A 16,327-nucleotide genomic window follows, 5' to 3' on the forward strand; every position below is an offset into this window, starting at 1 on the left:
TGTGGTGAAAATGTCATTTGTTGAAGTAGTAACCAAAGATTTATTCCTTTGTGTCTAAGAGCAATGAGATATAATTTACCCAGAAGTATGGGTTCAGAAACCAGACTCTCCTCCTTCATTCTCCTATGGTGGTAAGTTTACATGATTACATGTTGCTCACCACCAAGTTCAGGAATATCCAGCCATTAACAATTTTTTCGCGACAAAGCAGACCAATAACCACTTGCTGCGATTGTACTTTTAAAAGGCCATTTGGGATGATCCTCCCGGGAATTGCATTTGTAGATAAACATTTTGCTAATTACATATTGTTCTAGGACAATGAAGACAGAAGTAGGCTGAGTCGAGAAATCTAATTTCTTAGCACTTTTTAAGCAGTTAAACCTTACTTCTCTATACTTGTTAAGGATTGAGAAAAAGTATGTAAAGTGAGCACTGGCTAAATGGAAAAGACACCCAAAATCATACAAGGAATCTTGGGAATGTTTTAAATAAGAGGAAGTTTGGCTCTGAACCCAATCCCTACCCATACCACAATCCCAAACCAAACTCCAACCCAAGCTCATTACCTTTACCAAAACCCTAAAGCTAATCCTGACTTCAATGCTTAACCCTACCCTGATCCTAACAATAAGTACCAGATAAATTCGAGAGGCATCAAAGTTCTGCATGAAAGTGCAGTGGAGGTTAAGGCTGTTCACCAAGAACCAGCGTCAGAGCAGAGGGTACGCACTGGTACTCCTGACCCAGTTTACTCTCACTTAACTCATCCTCAGCGGATTGCTCAAGTTTCCAAGACACTTTTCTTTAAAAAACAAATATATATATTTGAAATCATTTCTATTTTTGAAAATGTGCATTTTCACATTTGGAGAGATGGCTCAGGTGCTGAGAGCACAAGCTCCTTCAGAGGACCTGGCTTCTGCTCCCAGTAAACACCCAGAAGCTAACAACCATCCGTAAATTTGGTTCCAGAGGATTTAATGTCCTCTACCATGGGTGTCAAGTATGTAGAACGCACATATGCATGCAGACAAAACACCCACGAATGAAAATTCAAACACAAATATTTTTAAATGTGTAGTCATTTTTAAAACATGAATTTTGATCCAGGGTAGGCTTCAAAATTAAGGGAGCACTACTTAAGGAAATAAATTATTGATGCTTAAAATCCCGTGAAAGGTTAAAAATTATCATTCTCAGTAAAATCTCAGGAAAAAAATGAACATGGTCTATGCATTCATATTTTCCACATAGATACTATATAACTTATGTCCAGTGTTTTGAATATTAAGTCTGGAAAAGCAGTACATAAATCAGTGATCCTATAAGATTCAGCTGTTCACTGCAGACTCTTCTCCAATGCTACTTTTGGCTTTCATTAATCACACATCTTATGCCTTTTAAAATGTGCTTACTATCAACCCCTACAGAACAAATACAAACACAGACTCTTTGTATTCAGTGACATAAGATCCTCATAGAATTGCAGCATCATATATTTTTTTAGAGCAAGACGATCCTTTATGGGTAATCTAATGCTGCCGTCACTAATTGGACGAATGAGAATACTACAATCCAGAGAGATCAGATGAGGAGCCCTGGGTCTCATAGCAAAGTAACCACAGACAGATCCATGCTGAAGACAACTGAGACTTGGGTTCTTCCCAGCAGTACCACATTTGTAAGTTGGATATAATTCGCTTCCAAGGGTACATAAAGAGATATGATATTTGCCAGATAGGTAAAGGATAAATCCTGCTATATAAACACAGTTTTATAATGGTTTTTGTTACCTTGGTTCCTACTGTGAATATCCGTCCAAAGCTTTCTTAGATTCGACGTTTATACTTCTGAAGCTTAATATTTTGAATCTGTGGAGTTTTATCTACTATCTATTGTTTTATAAATCTATTATAAGCATTGTAAAAAAATTTTTGAGATCCTTCCTATGGAAACAGCACTAGACATGAGAAGTCACGTTAATAAAACAAGTGACTGTTTCATTGTGGCTAACCTGCTGTCGTGTGCTCTAATAATAAGACACACTCACAGAAAAGAATGAAAAGTGTTACAGAAAAAAAAACAGAAAAATTTCACTCAATAATGTAATTTTCCCAAATATGTTCAGGAAACAATAAAACACCCAGGCCTTGCAAGAATTAAGCCAGTGTTAAGAATTGCTGAAACCCAGAGTTTAAGTGCATAGTTTTGGCAATACCACATTTTACAAAAATAACAATTTAAACAGAAATAATAAAATCTACTTCAAAATCAAGCACAAACAAAATAATTCAATACATCCCTTAACTATACAAACCAGCACCCCCTCTTAGGTATTTATTTACCTTGGAGAGCTCTTGAAATCTTATGCATACAATCACATGCACAGATGCACACATGCACACATGCACACATGCACAGTACATAATTGTTTGCAACGCTTCACTTTTATCACTTTCTAATTGGAAAGCCCAAATGTTTGTAATAGATGAATAAATGAACTATGATCTTCACAGTACTCAGCAATAAAAGTGGAATGAATTAATGATGCAGTCAAAAGCAATGAATCTCAAAGGCATCATGCTGTGTGAACACAGTTGGGCTCAAAAGGAAACGTATTGTATGGCTTGTTGGTCCCGCATTCTGAAAAAATTTTAAACAAAAGTAGAGAATGACCTATGATATGTAGGGGCAAAGTGACACAGGCAGTGGTCACTTGAGGGAAACAAGAAGACATTTTTAGGTGATAAAATTGTTTGGTGTCCTGATGTTGGCAATCATGATTTCCCCATAGGTCTTATATTTCATGTCCTTTTACAAAGAAAACAAAAACACACTAATGAAAAGTTTAAGATGGAGATAGATAAACATGAGCTATAGTTCTAAAACATATGTTCATTAAAATTCCTCAGACATCTAAAGTGTTTAAATTCAAACTATGCAATGGGTAAGAAATTCAAATGTATGTGCTCTATCGCAATCATGAAGAATACTCCCTACAGTGAAACTCTGTCTTCCCAAACATTGAATCCAGGACTGTGGTATGGTACAGAAAACACAAGGCAGCATGTGGTAGAGTTTAAGGCATGCATATGCTATAGAATACATTCAAGGCCAGCTAGGAAAACTTTGAGAGTCTCTTCTCAAAAAATCATATATTAAAGAGTTAATAAAAAGAGAATCCGGGTTATAATTCAGTGGTGGAAGACTTGTGTAGCATACACAAATATCTGTGTTCAATTCCTAGAACTTCAATCAATCAATACTTCTTACACACATACATGCATGTATCTATAACCAAGTAGAACAACATTTAGACACTTTAAAACAGTTTCAACATCAAAGACTACATATATAAACCTAAGTGCAGCAAAGACACTGATACCAGGATACTTGGCAAATGCAAATGACTTTATTGTTTTGTTTTCTTGTTTCTTTAAAGGAAGTGAAAACAAGTTTGTTTATTTTTTGCTTGTTTGTTTGTTTGTTTGGGTTACTAGGTGATTTGGTTGTCTACTAATACTGCCTCTCCTGATCACTGTTGCGTGCTCTGCTCTGTGGCATAAACAGGCTGACAGTTTCAGCTGTCTTCTACTGATGGGCAGCTATCTGTCCAACATCCGACTTCTCTTTATGCAGATTTCCAAAGGCTGCTATGTATGCGTGCGGATTCTGAAGGGCACTAACTATGTGGCTGACAGCCGGTGACAGCCACTAAGCACGGAATAAGTAGAGACGATAGTATGAATAATCCATGAGCTTTCACTCTGCCCCTGGCCAGCCTCACGATCCTGCACTTTCTGTGTGGCTTTGAAATTAATTAGAAATGTAATTTCCTGACAAATCAAGTTTTGTTTTAATTTTCTATATACAAAAGAGTGAAAGTAAGAGACATTAATGACCTTAACTTTAATGCTTAAATATGTGTAGAAATAAGTTTCATCTAAAAATTAAAATGAATAATCTGGATGGTATTCCAATAAAATAATACCTCTCTCTCTCTCTCTCTCTCTCTGTCTCTCTGTGTATATATATATATATATATATATATATATATATATATATATATATATGGGTGTGTGTGTATAAAATGAAACAAGTGAATGCAATGTGTATATATTATGTTGTTGTAAAATAAATATTCTATGTAATAAATTATATATTTATATTAAATAAACTATAAATAGTAGATATAGATATAAATCATTTCCTTGTAATCACACACAAATATATTTGTATTTAAAGAAATGTTAGCTTTGTGATGTACCACAAACTTGTCAGTTTCCAACCTGATAGCTATTCCTGGCTTTGGCTCTGCTCTCATCATTCAAATACAGTAATGAAGATCTGTCAATTTATCTTTGGAAATATGCTCAAAGGTGTAACCACCACTCAATCCTAGCTGTAGCTTCAAAGTGGATTTTCATTTGACAGCACTGAGTTATTGCAGGGAAAAACACGGACAATATATTTGCCTATACTCACATTGTCATCTATGATCTTTTTAGCTAGCTATTATATGAGTCCATGAGAGAGGACACTGACAGAGCTCTGTATGTCAGAAATACAGTATCGATGCTGGAGACTCAAAGGGAGAGCTACCCTGGAGAAGGCCATAAGAAAGGCCTTCTTTGAAATGTGTTTAACCACACAAGATCAAACTGAAGTTTGATTATAAAGGAGACAGAAAAACAGAAGTAGGCATGTCATAAATTGGAAATTTCTTACATATAAACTTATTTGTGTGTGTCTTTTGTGTGATGTATATAATTATTAGTGGATGTATGTACACATGCATGTGCAGGTAGTGTAGAGACCCAGCTAGACATTATCTCCTTTAACTTCTCTCCATATTCACATTTTAGTGACAGGAATGAATATGAAGTTCATCTCTTTGGCTGAGCTTGCTGTAAAGGGATCTTCTCAGGATCTGTCTATCTCTAGGTCCACAGCACTGGATCACAAGTGTACAGTCATGCACGTTCCTTTGCTTGCCTGGCAGGGCAGGCGCTATACTAAATGAGGCATGGCTTTGGGCTCTACAGGAGTTAATTTAAAGGATCAAGGATCTGCATAGATGCAGATACTTATAGCCAACTATTGAAAAGAGTTTGGGGACCCCTATGGAAGAGTTAGGGGAAGGATTGAAGGAGCAGAAGAAAATGGCAATCCCATAGGAAGACCAACAGTGTCAACTAAACCAGACCCCTCAGAGATCACAGAGACTAAGCCACCAAAGAGCATACATAGTCTTCTTGGTGGCCCTTTGGACGTATGTAGCAGGGGGGTGCCTTGTCTGTCTCCATGGGAAAGAATGGGAAGGGGGATGGTGGCCGGGTGAGGTGGGAAATGGGATGAAGAATTCTGGGAGGGAGGACTTGGAAAGGGGACAGCATTTGAGATGTAAATAAATAAAATATTTTAATACATAAATAAAACATTTTTTTCAAAAATAGAAGCAGGGAAAATATCCTGGCTCCCATATTGTGATAAATATTCTACTTGAAAAGAACAGAAGCAGAGTCACAGAGGACTCTCAGGTAGGTTCTTTCAATTTTAATGAGTACTGTATAGAAGAGTGTAGCATGAGAAAAGGAGTCCTAGGGAAGGAGACAAGGGTATCTGAGAAAAGTGGGTAGAAGTGAAACAGAGGCTAAAGAACTTGGTGGAGGAGAATTCAGAGTGAGGTGACACCAAGTCAGGGGTGGCCAGGAGGCTGAGACTGAGTTGTGAGTTATGGCAAATGTAGTAAAGATGGGTCAAAGGAAAACATTTCACACTGTTTTGTTTCTACAAAGCAAAGGCCGAGATTGTACTCAAGAGAATTGCCAAGGGGGTGATAGGAGTCTGGCAGAACCTGCTGATCGCTATACCATGTGTGGGAAATTACTGCAGCATTACTCAACATACCTAGGGACTCGAAGGGTGGAGTCAACAACTGAGCTTTTGCCAGGATGATATTACTGAACGCCCTTTATTATTTTGAAAACTTCAGTTTGCTGTTGTATGGCTAAACACATCTCAAAGGAAGCATCTATTGTGGCCTTCTCCAGGGTGTCTCTCCTCTTGAGTCTCAAGCATTGACACTGTATTTCACACATGCTAAGCTCCATGTAATGGTGTGTGTGGTAGAAAGTTTAAGTAACCTCTATCACAGGAGGAAAAAGGAGCCTATGCAAGGTAAATAGCACAGGAAAGGCCATGCATCAAGACTATCTCCAAATCAGGAGCACTTCTCCCTCCTTCTCACGGGCACATTGTGTCTTATATTAAAATAGAGTCTACTCAAATGTAGAGTGCTTGTCAAGATCTCATAAATGGAAAGCAAATAATATTATGGATAAAATGTTATTCAGTGCTTCAATAAATCATTACTTAAAAAATAAACCAATAAAAAATGGAGTTTTATGGGAAAAAATAATGTCTGCAGGCTACAAAAGAAGCAGCTGGGGTCTGGTATTGTGAATATGTTGTGTCTCCTGATTTGGGGGAAGTTTTATGGTGTTCAGTCTTGTCAATGCAGACTGCATGCTTCAAAGGTAAGTATAGTACATATCGCTATACACGTCTATTTACTTAAAAGCACAATGAAGCAAACAAAGACAGACAAAATAGGTTAGAACTACAGACTCACTTGACTACAGGGAGATTGTTTTTCTCTTAATACATTGCTCTTTGGTTTGTAGATTGCTTCTGATGGAAACAACTCTTCATATCTATGTCTAACTCTTGAGAGACTCTCTCACAGAGTGACTCTGGCTGTCTTATTATCTCAAAAGTCTGCCTGCCTATCCTTAAATTTGAGGATACATCACTACCACTGGGCCTGTGCAGCTTCCGTTGTGAGCATTTATGTAATAGTTGCTTACAGTTTTTTAGGAAATTATTAAACGAGTCAGATTTTTGTCAAGTTAATGTACTTCAATGTATCACTGAACTTATTTCTCTTAGTAGATGAATGTCTATGGCATTTAGATACTAAGATAAAAATATAAGCAACCCTGAGTGACTTCATCATATCTACTCTCAAAAAAGAGGGATAATGTTGCTTGTATAAGCATATGATATAGAGAATAAACCATTGATATCAACTTAAAAATTCTCACCTACAAAGGCATTTGCAAGGTTACCATAATCTTAAGTGATTGACTGTTTGTTTAAGAATGAATATAGGGGCCTGGAAAATACATTGAGGGTAATTTTAATAAATATTATTTCAAGGAATCAAAAACAATAAATATTAATAATAATACGAGGAATAACATGTGAATCAGTGGCCAAGATTATTTTTACTATTTATAATAATTTATATTTTAACAAATATACAGTTACTTAAAAAATTATTTTGAATGTCTCTAAGAAGACAACAGGAACCCGGTATTTTTGTACAGGGCTGAAATCTCAGAACTCTGGAGACTGTAGAAGAAGGATTTGGAGTTAAGCTACTCAATGATACATTATCCTCAAAACAACAACAGCAACAACAATGTCAAAAATAACAACAACAAGAAAAATAAAAGAAGACAAAGAAATTCCAGTTGTTACCATTATCAAGAGAAAGACATAAGTTATACATTATGATTTCCTTGAGAAATGTGTATATTAAACTGAATAAATATGTTTGTAGTAAATAGATCTGTTTGAAAACAATCTGCTTAATATGTTAAAACCTTTATGGTATGAAATGAGTATGTTTATATCAGTTTTGGATATAAAATTGAGAGCACATGAAATGAATTAAACAGGAATGACATCAATGCATTGTCTTGGTGTCCAAGTACCGACGGAAACAAAATCTTGGCCTATTGATTTCATATAGTTAATAGAATACTATAGCCCTCAATGCCTTTACAGAGTATCAGTTTACAAAACTACCTTCTTTAGCCAAATTATTTTTATATTGTTAGTTTATATTTCTTCACCATAGCAAACATGATCACCTACATAATTTATTGTTAAGAAAATATGAGAACTTAGTTTTTAAAATATATATGAAATGAATATGCTTCAAAATATATAAAGTTTTAACATGCTGTATTTTCAATTAATTTAGTCTCATAAAACATATACTAAGCTGACTTTACATATTGTAAATTCATGTTTAAATTATCAGCATACATAATAATGTATTAATTACCTTAATTTGTTCTGTGATTGCTAAAAATCCATAGTTCTGTCTTCTGACTTTCTGCATTAATCATTTCTGCAAAAAATAAGATAAAAGATACAATTAGATGATAAAATATTCCCTTTTACCATCTCAACAACAGAACTAGTAAAATTTTATTACTACTCAAGAAACCCATTTCTCCACTACACTTAAAACTGTCACAGCAGAATAAGAAGTAAGAAAACCTGAAAGATACAGATACAATTCTCGTGAAGACTGTTTGGTAGGAATGTAAGTGAAATATTTAAGCACACAATATTAATACTTTTCTACTTGAAAGACCGCACAAGATTTCAAAATCATACATGTTGAGTTGGCTTGTTCTTGAATAAAATTTTACTAGGTATTCAAATATTATTAAATTATGTGTGTGTATTTGAGATAGAGATAGGGATATGGAGACCACGCAATAAAAATAATTATAAAGATCTAAATAAAATCTAATAAAAATTAAGATATATTAAAATAAATTATTTTAACGATTTTCAAGATATTGTGTTTATTTCCTTAAAATGGTCACAATTCCATTTTTAAATCATGAAACTAATAATCCCAAAACAGATGGTCGCAAAAATATTAAAGGGATGTTTATCCTTTAAAATATTTTCTTTGATAATTTAATATATACCTGCAGTTCTGTAACTACATCAATTTTCTACTTTCTAGAAAGTATATTTAAGAATTTATACAATTGACGTACCTAGTAATTATTCTGAAATTTGTATTTTGCATGTAGATGCCATAGGAGTTATTTTTGTTTCTCCTAAAGTATAACAATCCACATTCCAAAATAATAACAAGAACAATATCTACTCTACAATCTTGTCCACAAATGGATATGGAATTAAATATGGAGCAAAAATCAATACCATGTATTTAAACTGAGTTCCCCATAATAATCACAATTGGCTAAAATTAAACCAAGGATATATTAGTAGAAAGTATCCTCTAATGTAAATATTTGATTTGAGTTGGTGATTGTAAACTGTGAAAGTAGCAGAATTTGCTATATTTTAATAAATGTTCAATAGTATTTGAATACTTAGTAAAATTTTTCAAGATCAAGCCAACTCCATATTTGAATCACATGCTTGACTACTCAAACAAGCATCTCTTTTATAATCAATTGCTCAAAATACCCTGAATAATCTTCTTTCAACCAATTGAGCATTCTTCCAGTAAACAATGACTTAATAGATTACTGTCTTCTTGCTTTTGAGAAAAATGTATATTTGTCTTCCTGAAAATGTTTTATATAACTGGAAAATTGGGAATCACAGCACAGGCCTGCTCACAAATACCCCCCTTCAGGTATTTTGCATCACCAGGGCAATATATTTTGATGTTCGGAGACGGCTAATCTTCAAACTCCACTTCCCCTCAAATGTAGGCAGTCAATTGTTGCTTATGCTCCTGTGTCACCATGTAAATATCAGTTATGAAGTCCTTGACAGCAAAGATTACTTGACAGTCTTGGAGTGTATCACCTCTGCCTAGTGGAACAGGCAACTATGTCAGCCTCGTAAATGCTGATGAGGCAACCAAAATTATTAACGTTTTCAAAAGTCAAAAATAAGACATTGTGAACAGGAAACCGTCCACAATAGCCTCACAGAAATTGAGATCCTACTGGAAAGGTAACCAGTGTGTATGTCCGTGCATGTGTCTGCATAGCCGCTTTTACAAACCCTGTTTCTTTCTGATTTTATTAGTTGATCTGTTTTGTTCTTTGTTTTCCTCCATAAGCAGAGGCAGACTTCAGCCTACAGTGGGGAACATTTTGCAGCACTACGCTCTACTCCTGAGAATCACTTAGCTTCATGGAGAGAGCACAGGACCAAGATCAGCTTGCTAAAGCCATTGAGCATCACAGTGAAAAGGACCAAGAGACAAAAACCTTTAGGAATGGAAAGGGGGAAGCAAGGGGAAGAGAAACAGAATAAACTGAGGAGCAGAGAAAGGGGTCGGATAAACTTCTTTCCTACTTAATAAATGTATTCTAGCATGGACATTCAAAAGCTGCTCTTGTGAATATTCCGAGTATGTGATTTCTTAGAAAGTGTTCAAAAATCTAACCATTGGTGTTTTAGCTCAGCTAGTGCATCTGTTCACATCTCCATCACCTTACAGTTGTACATGGTCCAAAAATACCATAAAAGCAACACCCTAGAAATCATTGCAATTTACCAGAGGACTTAAGAAAGAGATGGAGAGACTTCGGTTCTCAAACCCTGATTTATGTTAGTTAGCTAAGGATAAAAATAACCTATGCTTTGAACAGGCATTACAATTAATCACACATAAAAGGCAACAAGAATAGATATCAATAAAAAGTAATGAATTGCCTATTTATAAAATCAGTAATCGATGATAGATATGGCTCCTGTTTTACTATTCTGACAGAGCAAAATTAAGAAGAAGACAAACTGTAAGCAATTGTCACATATTTACTGTTTCAGTCATGGCTCAAGGGAGTATAGATGCAGAAGGAGATTAAAAGAGATTAAAAGAAAACTCACAGAATTCATGCACATTCCAACTAGGAGGCAGACGGAGACAGAGACACACAGGAGAAGACACATCTATACGTACAGATGGACACTTTATATATTTACAAACGACATACTCTCTTTTTTCTATAGGCTATGCACATATTTTATACTTACTAAAATTCTCACAGTGTGGCAAACACCGTTTTATTCACTTCATATTGACATTTAATCTTTTAAAATAATTATCTGATATTTGTCCAGACATTTTTTAATCAATATCAAAAAAGGTTGAGTGACAAATTCAGAGTTGCATTCCATGAACTCTAAGTTCTGATTTATTCTATGTATTTTATACAATCTATACACACTCAGGCTTCTCAGATAGCATTGTATTATCCCTAACCACTTCTGTTGAGATATTTAAATTGAAGGGGAAATAAGTTCCTATAGATCGATTATTCGATAATCTAAGAAATTCGTGACACTGATGGCTATCAGTTAGTTTCACACTTTGATAGTGTGATTATCTCCGAAATAACCCAATAAAAGTTGGTATGAGATTGAAATGGATCAAAAAGGTAGGACTTTCTCACATGTGCTCCTTCTAAAATTATATAATATGACCTGTTGGAGTCATCCCATAACGTTCTATGAGGCAGCGAAAAGGTGGCAAGATTGTGCACCTCTGATCATTCTGTATACAGTTAGGAGAGGCTCTGGGGCTAGAAATGTTGGGACTTCAGTCTGTGGCTTCTGGGATTTAAACACATGTTGTAGGACTGAGCTACACTCCCAGCCCATACTCCTGTCCTTAGCCTGTGCATTGATAACTAAAATAAAAACAGTAAACATAAAAAAAACTGTTTACAAGGTGATTTTTATCCTAAAAGTTACTCTTCAAATCTGCTTTGTAAATAGTATCCCAAATTATTTAAAGTCTCACTTTTCCAATGTGGGCTTCTTCGAAGTAGCCTATAAGTGTACCATAGTGCTAGCCTAGAAATTAGGTTTCAAAACTCTCTAAATGAAGAACACCCTTGTTTTTCTCCCATAAAAACATAATTTACAAAAGAAAATTTTCCACATCACCCTCCTTGGGAATCTGGCCTATTCCTCACTAAAGATTCTGCTGGGCAGAGAAGTATGAGAATGCACTTCCTTGTATGCTGGCTTACGGGGTTCAGAAAACCATAGTCCACATCATGCAAGCACATGGAAATGGAACCTTGAGAAGAGTTGAGTAAGTATGGTGGCAAATATTCTCCCTGATATCAATGTTGAAAATAATCAAAGTTTCCATAACAAAATGCTTCAAGTCAAGAGAAATTATCGATGTGTCCAACAGCTAAGAAACTGCTAATGAAAGATAAGGTATTGAAATTTTGTACAAAAGGATGTTGTAGCAATTTGCCTATGAATTGTTCAAGCTCTATTAGAGCCCTCACTGGACTTAACGTTAAACCGTAAAGCAAATCTTACTAAGGGGTAAAAGGACTGAAGTCATAGAAGAATGGTCTCTAAATGAAACAATTAAATTAGTAATAAAAATTAGCAATCCCAATTCATCAATTGCAAACAGTAGCTAGAAATATTTTAAGTTGAATAAAATCAAAAGTAGCATATCAAAGTTTATAGGAGGCAGCAAAACCAGTATTTAGAGGTAAAGTTATACCTTAAAATTGCTGAGAAAACAAGAATGGCATATGATCAGTTAGTTAGCAGAGCTTCCATAAAATCAAATAGAAGAAGCAGCTAAATGTACAGTTGAAAAGAAAGGAACACTAACTAAAAGCATACAGATGGTTTAATCAAACACCAATGCTAGCATGATTATTAAGTTTTTAAAAAAAATCCTATGAGTCAGATCATAAAATTTCACTAGTTGCTTAACGCCACAAAATTATTCATGTTATCCATTATGTTCAATATTAACATTAACAATTCAATATACTTACCCACAAGTTTCCCTTCCACTGATAAATATAACTAAATCTGAAACAGCTAGCAGACATATGCCTGGGAGAACACATTTAAAAGCCATGGACGACGCAAGCCTTATTGAGAAAGGATTACACAAATCCGTACGTGAACCAACTTATTAGCCAACCTATTTACTTGTACGACTCTGAACTTTATGATAGTGACAGCCATCTCCTCTGCCTGCATTGGTACATAGGGTGACATTACATGTCCCCATCTTTTACCATCATATGCCATTCCACAGACTACCACACCAAATCATATTACAGCCTTGGATATGTATTACAAAGACAAATGAACAAAGAAGTCAACTGAGGTAAATCACCACTGTGGTAAGTGGTTCAGATGACAGGACAGCACAAGCACATGTACTTAGTTCTAATTCCTCACAGAAAATCAAAGAGAAAGGTTTGGGCCTTTTGTTTCCTTTAGCCTTCACTTAGAAGACAATGACCCTTCTACCCAAATGGACATGACAAGATCTTGATTAATACAAAGCCCATGTGTAAGTAGGTGTCCTCCAAGTTACATTGGGGATATGTCTCAAATACCCATTATAAGCTAAAAAGTAATTTAAGAATAAAAAAGCACATATAAGACATACATTTCAGAAAATATAATTTATGAACAGTCACTATAAACTTTATTACTGTTACGCTCATGTGTCTGAGTGGGATCAGGAAGATCTAATGGGGTCCTAACATTTAAAGAGAGTTTGGTAAAAGACATCTGTCATGTTCAAAATCCACAAATTCCAAGTATGATATTTACTAAATGTTTATCAAATTGTCACAATGCAAAGATTCCTAAATAGAGCCATTGAGGACTGTCTTTAAGAAAACAACACTTTCGTTGCAGCGAGTCCTGATGTAGACTGTTGTACTTGTGTTAGTTTCTCTAGGAGTCTCCTTTCTTAGCCTTGATGAATGTATGAAACAAAATAAAACAAAATAAGTAGGACTAAGCAAACCAGCCATGGGAACCTCATTTTATTGCTTATATGGTAAGTGACATACTGATGTTATAACATGGAAAAGGAAAAAGCCCATATAAAACTTTTACCCTTGGAAATTCTAGGACTTTAGCACATAAAGAAAAATTAGGCTTCCAAAACTGGGAGAAGTAGGTATCATGCTCAGCAGATATAACCCATGAGGCAAAGGACCTCAGTTCACAGAGGAAGCTCCCTGACAGCAAAATGGACCACCAGCTGGGCTGAGACCTCCCTATCCCCCTATTTAATACACGGGTTTCCAAGGAGGAGAAACCCTTTTGTACAGTCTTAGGAAGACTTACTGAGGATCGAGGAAGATTTCTTCAGAAATACCTGTTTCAGTTTTGTGCTTGAGAAATAGTTCTCAAATTATCAACATAAAACAGCCATATAATTTATCTGGTGCCTTTACTTTTCAAAATGTCTCTGCTCTGACTCCGTAATTACACATGGCATATTTGGCTACTAATCATGCTTTCCTACCTCTCTAATAATGGGTATTATCAAGATTAATTATAGTAGGATGTGCCTACCCTCTATACTTATAAATAATCTTTTTCTAATAGAAACTACAGTAACCTACCTGATGTTTTTATACAAAAATAACAACTCTACAAATATATGTTAAAATTCAATATTAAGGCTTTGAATTTTGTTTTGTCGGCAATTAAATCCTAATAATTTAGCACTGAAGTGTTTCAGTACAAGAGATTATGCATATCATTGATGCGTTGTTTCAAGTTCTGTAAAATGGAGTGACATTTTAATTGTTTAACAGATTTTCCAAATATAAAATTAAGTGAAGAAGGAAAACCTGGCATCAGAACCCCCGCCAATTTAGAAAGAGCAATATATAAAATTAATTTTCAAAACAAACAGGCTGATACGGATTGCTGCTACTTTGTTGACTGTATATTTCAAAAGTCATAGAGAATAGAGTTATATGCCAATCTCCATCTCTTTCTTATAACAGAGAAACTTTTTACACGCTGTTCATTCGTTGAATTCAAGTTTATTCCACTTGAATAAATAGAGATGAGAATCTCCACAGTCCCTATCCTTCTGTAATGCGAGGTAGAGTGATTGGTCTTCTGGATACATTATATACAATTTCAGTCATTATTCCATTCATTCTCCTTTAGCACTGGGACTCTAGAACTGCAGATCGTTAAAGACGTATATGTGTTACTTCAAGAATTATCTTAGAGTTTAGGATATGGACGTTCATCCCTGCTTACTGTCCAAACTATAAGCTCAAAATGAAAACAGAACATACACCCAAGTGGACTAGAAGAATAGCAATGTGAAAAGATCAATTGTTAAGTTTTTGGCAAAGTACATTCCCTTGTTATGGTAAACTTAGACAACATAGTTTATTCTGTATCTGTTACATAGTGTATGAAAAACAGATTAAGGAAAGGTGATCATGAAATGCTACTAACCATTTTCTACAGATTTTAGGTTGATTTTTAAAGAGTTGCTGAATTTTTGGATACTTCTGAAAGTCTCTAAATGTCAGTTCAAAAAAATGGTTTTTCTCTCTAATTCCATGATGTTATGTAAGTCAGGTGATATCCACCCAAGGAAACACAGCAGAACCTTTTACTCTTTTGCAAACGATGAGAACCTACATTTAATGAAGTGTTCTCAGACATTTAAAATTGCTTGGCTTGCCAGGCCAGACACTGATTCTTATATGCACTTTTCCCAAAACTCTTCATTGCTCTGGCCATTCAATAAAATCAATAAATGTATTCTAACTAAAGTTTAAAAGGCTTCTGGGAAGCGACCTCTGCCAAAGTATTTTGGGAAGGTGCCAACTGCATAGTGGGGGTGGGATCAAAAATCAGAAAGTACAAAATAAAGGAACTTTTTTTTTGCACAGATGAAAAAAATAGGCCTGGCTGGAATTCTAAAAGTGATTGGCTTACACATCCGAGATCAGATTTCCAGAGCCCAGCTCATCTGCCTTGCTTGGCATTTATTTTTTCTGTTCCAATCCCTCACTGACTGCAGTTCATTGCGCTGGGCTTTATTTCCCACTTTGTCTAGGATTTCAAGCAGAAAATCTTCTCTGCTGATGTCTTTAAAATAGTGTGCTTTGTGCTCCACGGTAATGAGTTCCTATCTGCGACTCCAACATCTGGAAATCAGGACCAGCGTGGCTTACAATCTGGAATCAAGGAACGTGTTTTATAAAAAGGTCGCACTGCACTAAAGTTTGATGGGCTCAACCCATGGAGAAGCTTTCACCAGAGACCTGATTATGTTTTATATCCCACACAGACTTCTGTCCAGCAGAGATCAGAAGGCAAACACATATAGAGACAGACTAACAAACATGAGGAGCTCAGAAGGAAAAGAGATAAATATCTATAAATAATTTGAAAATGGTTTTATTATTAAATGAGCCGATCTCTGAAATTTGGGCTCTACCATAAGAAAAGTATTTGGCTGCACTGTTCATAAATATTTCTTAAAAACTGTCTTTAGTTAATCAACAATACACAGAATAAAAGCACAGATAACTGGCCCTTCCTTTCTGTATGAATCTCAGTCTCAGTGAATTAAGAAATCATATTAGAGCATACAAGATGGCACATTTGCTGTCAAGCCTGATGACCTGAGTTCAATTCCAGGACCCCACAGAAAAGAAAGAAAAAGTCAACTCCCCACAAGTTTTCCTCT

General features: G+C 35.3%; 1 protein-coding gene across 49 annotated transcripts in view; it reads right to left on the reverse strand.

Annotated features, from left to right (window-relative positions):
* Adgrl3 (adhesion G protein-coupled receptor L3) overlaps nucleotides 1-16,327 on the reverse strand; it is a 781,670-nt gene that overhangs the window by 594,288 nt on the left and 171,055 nt on the right. For all 49 annotated transcript variants that reach the window (XM_087582192.1, XM_087582189.1, XM_087582185.1 and 46 more), the window contains 1 exon segment: nucleotides 8,141-8,206. The gene's annotated coding sequence lies outside the window, so the exon portion shown is untranslated.

This window comes from Rattus norvegicus, chromosome 14 (genome assembly GCF_021556685.1).
Source record: "Rattus norvegicus strain SHRSP/BbbUtx chromosome 14, alternate assembly SHRSP_T2T, whole genome shotgun sequence".
NCBI lineage: Eukaryota > Metazoa > Chordata > Mammalia > Rodentia > Muridae > Rattus > Rattus norvegicus.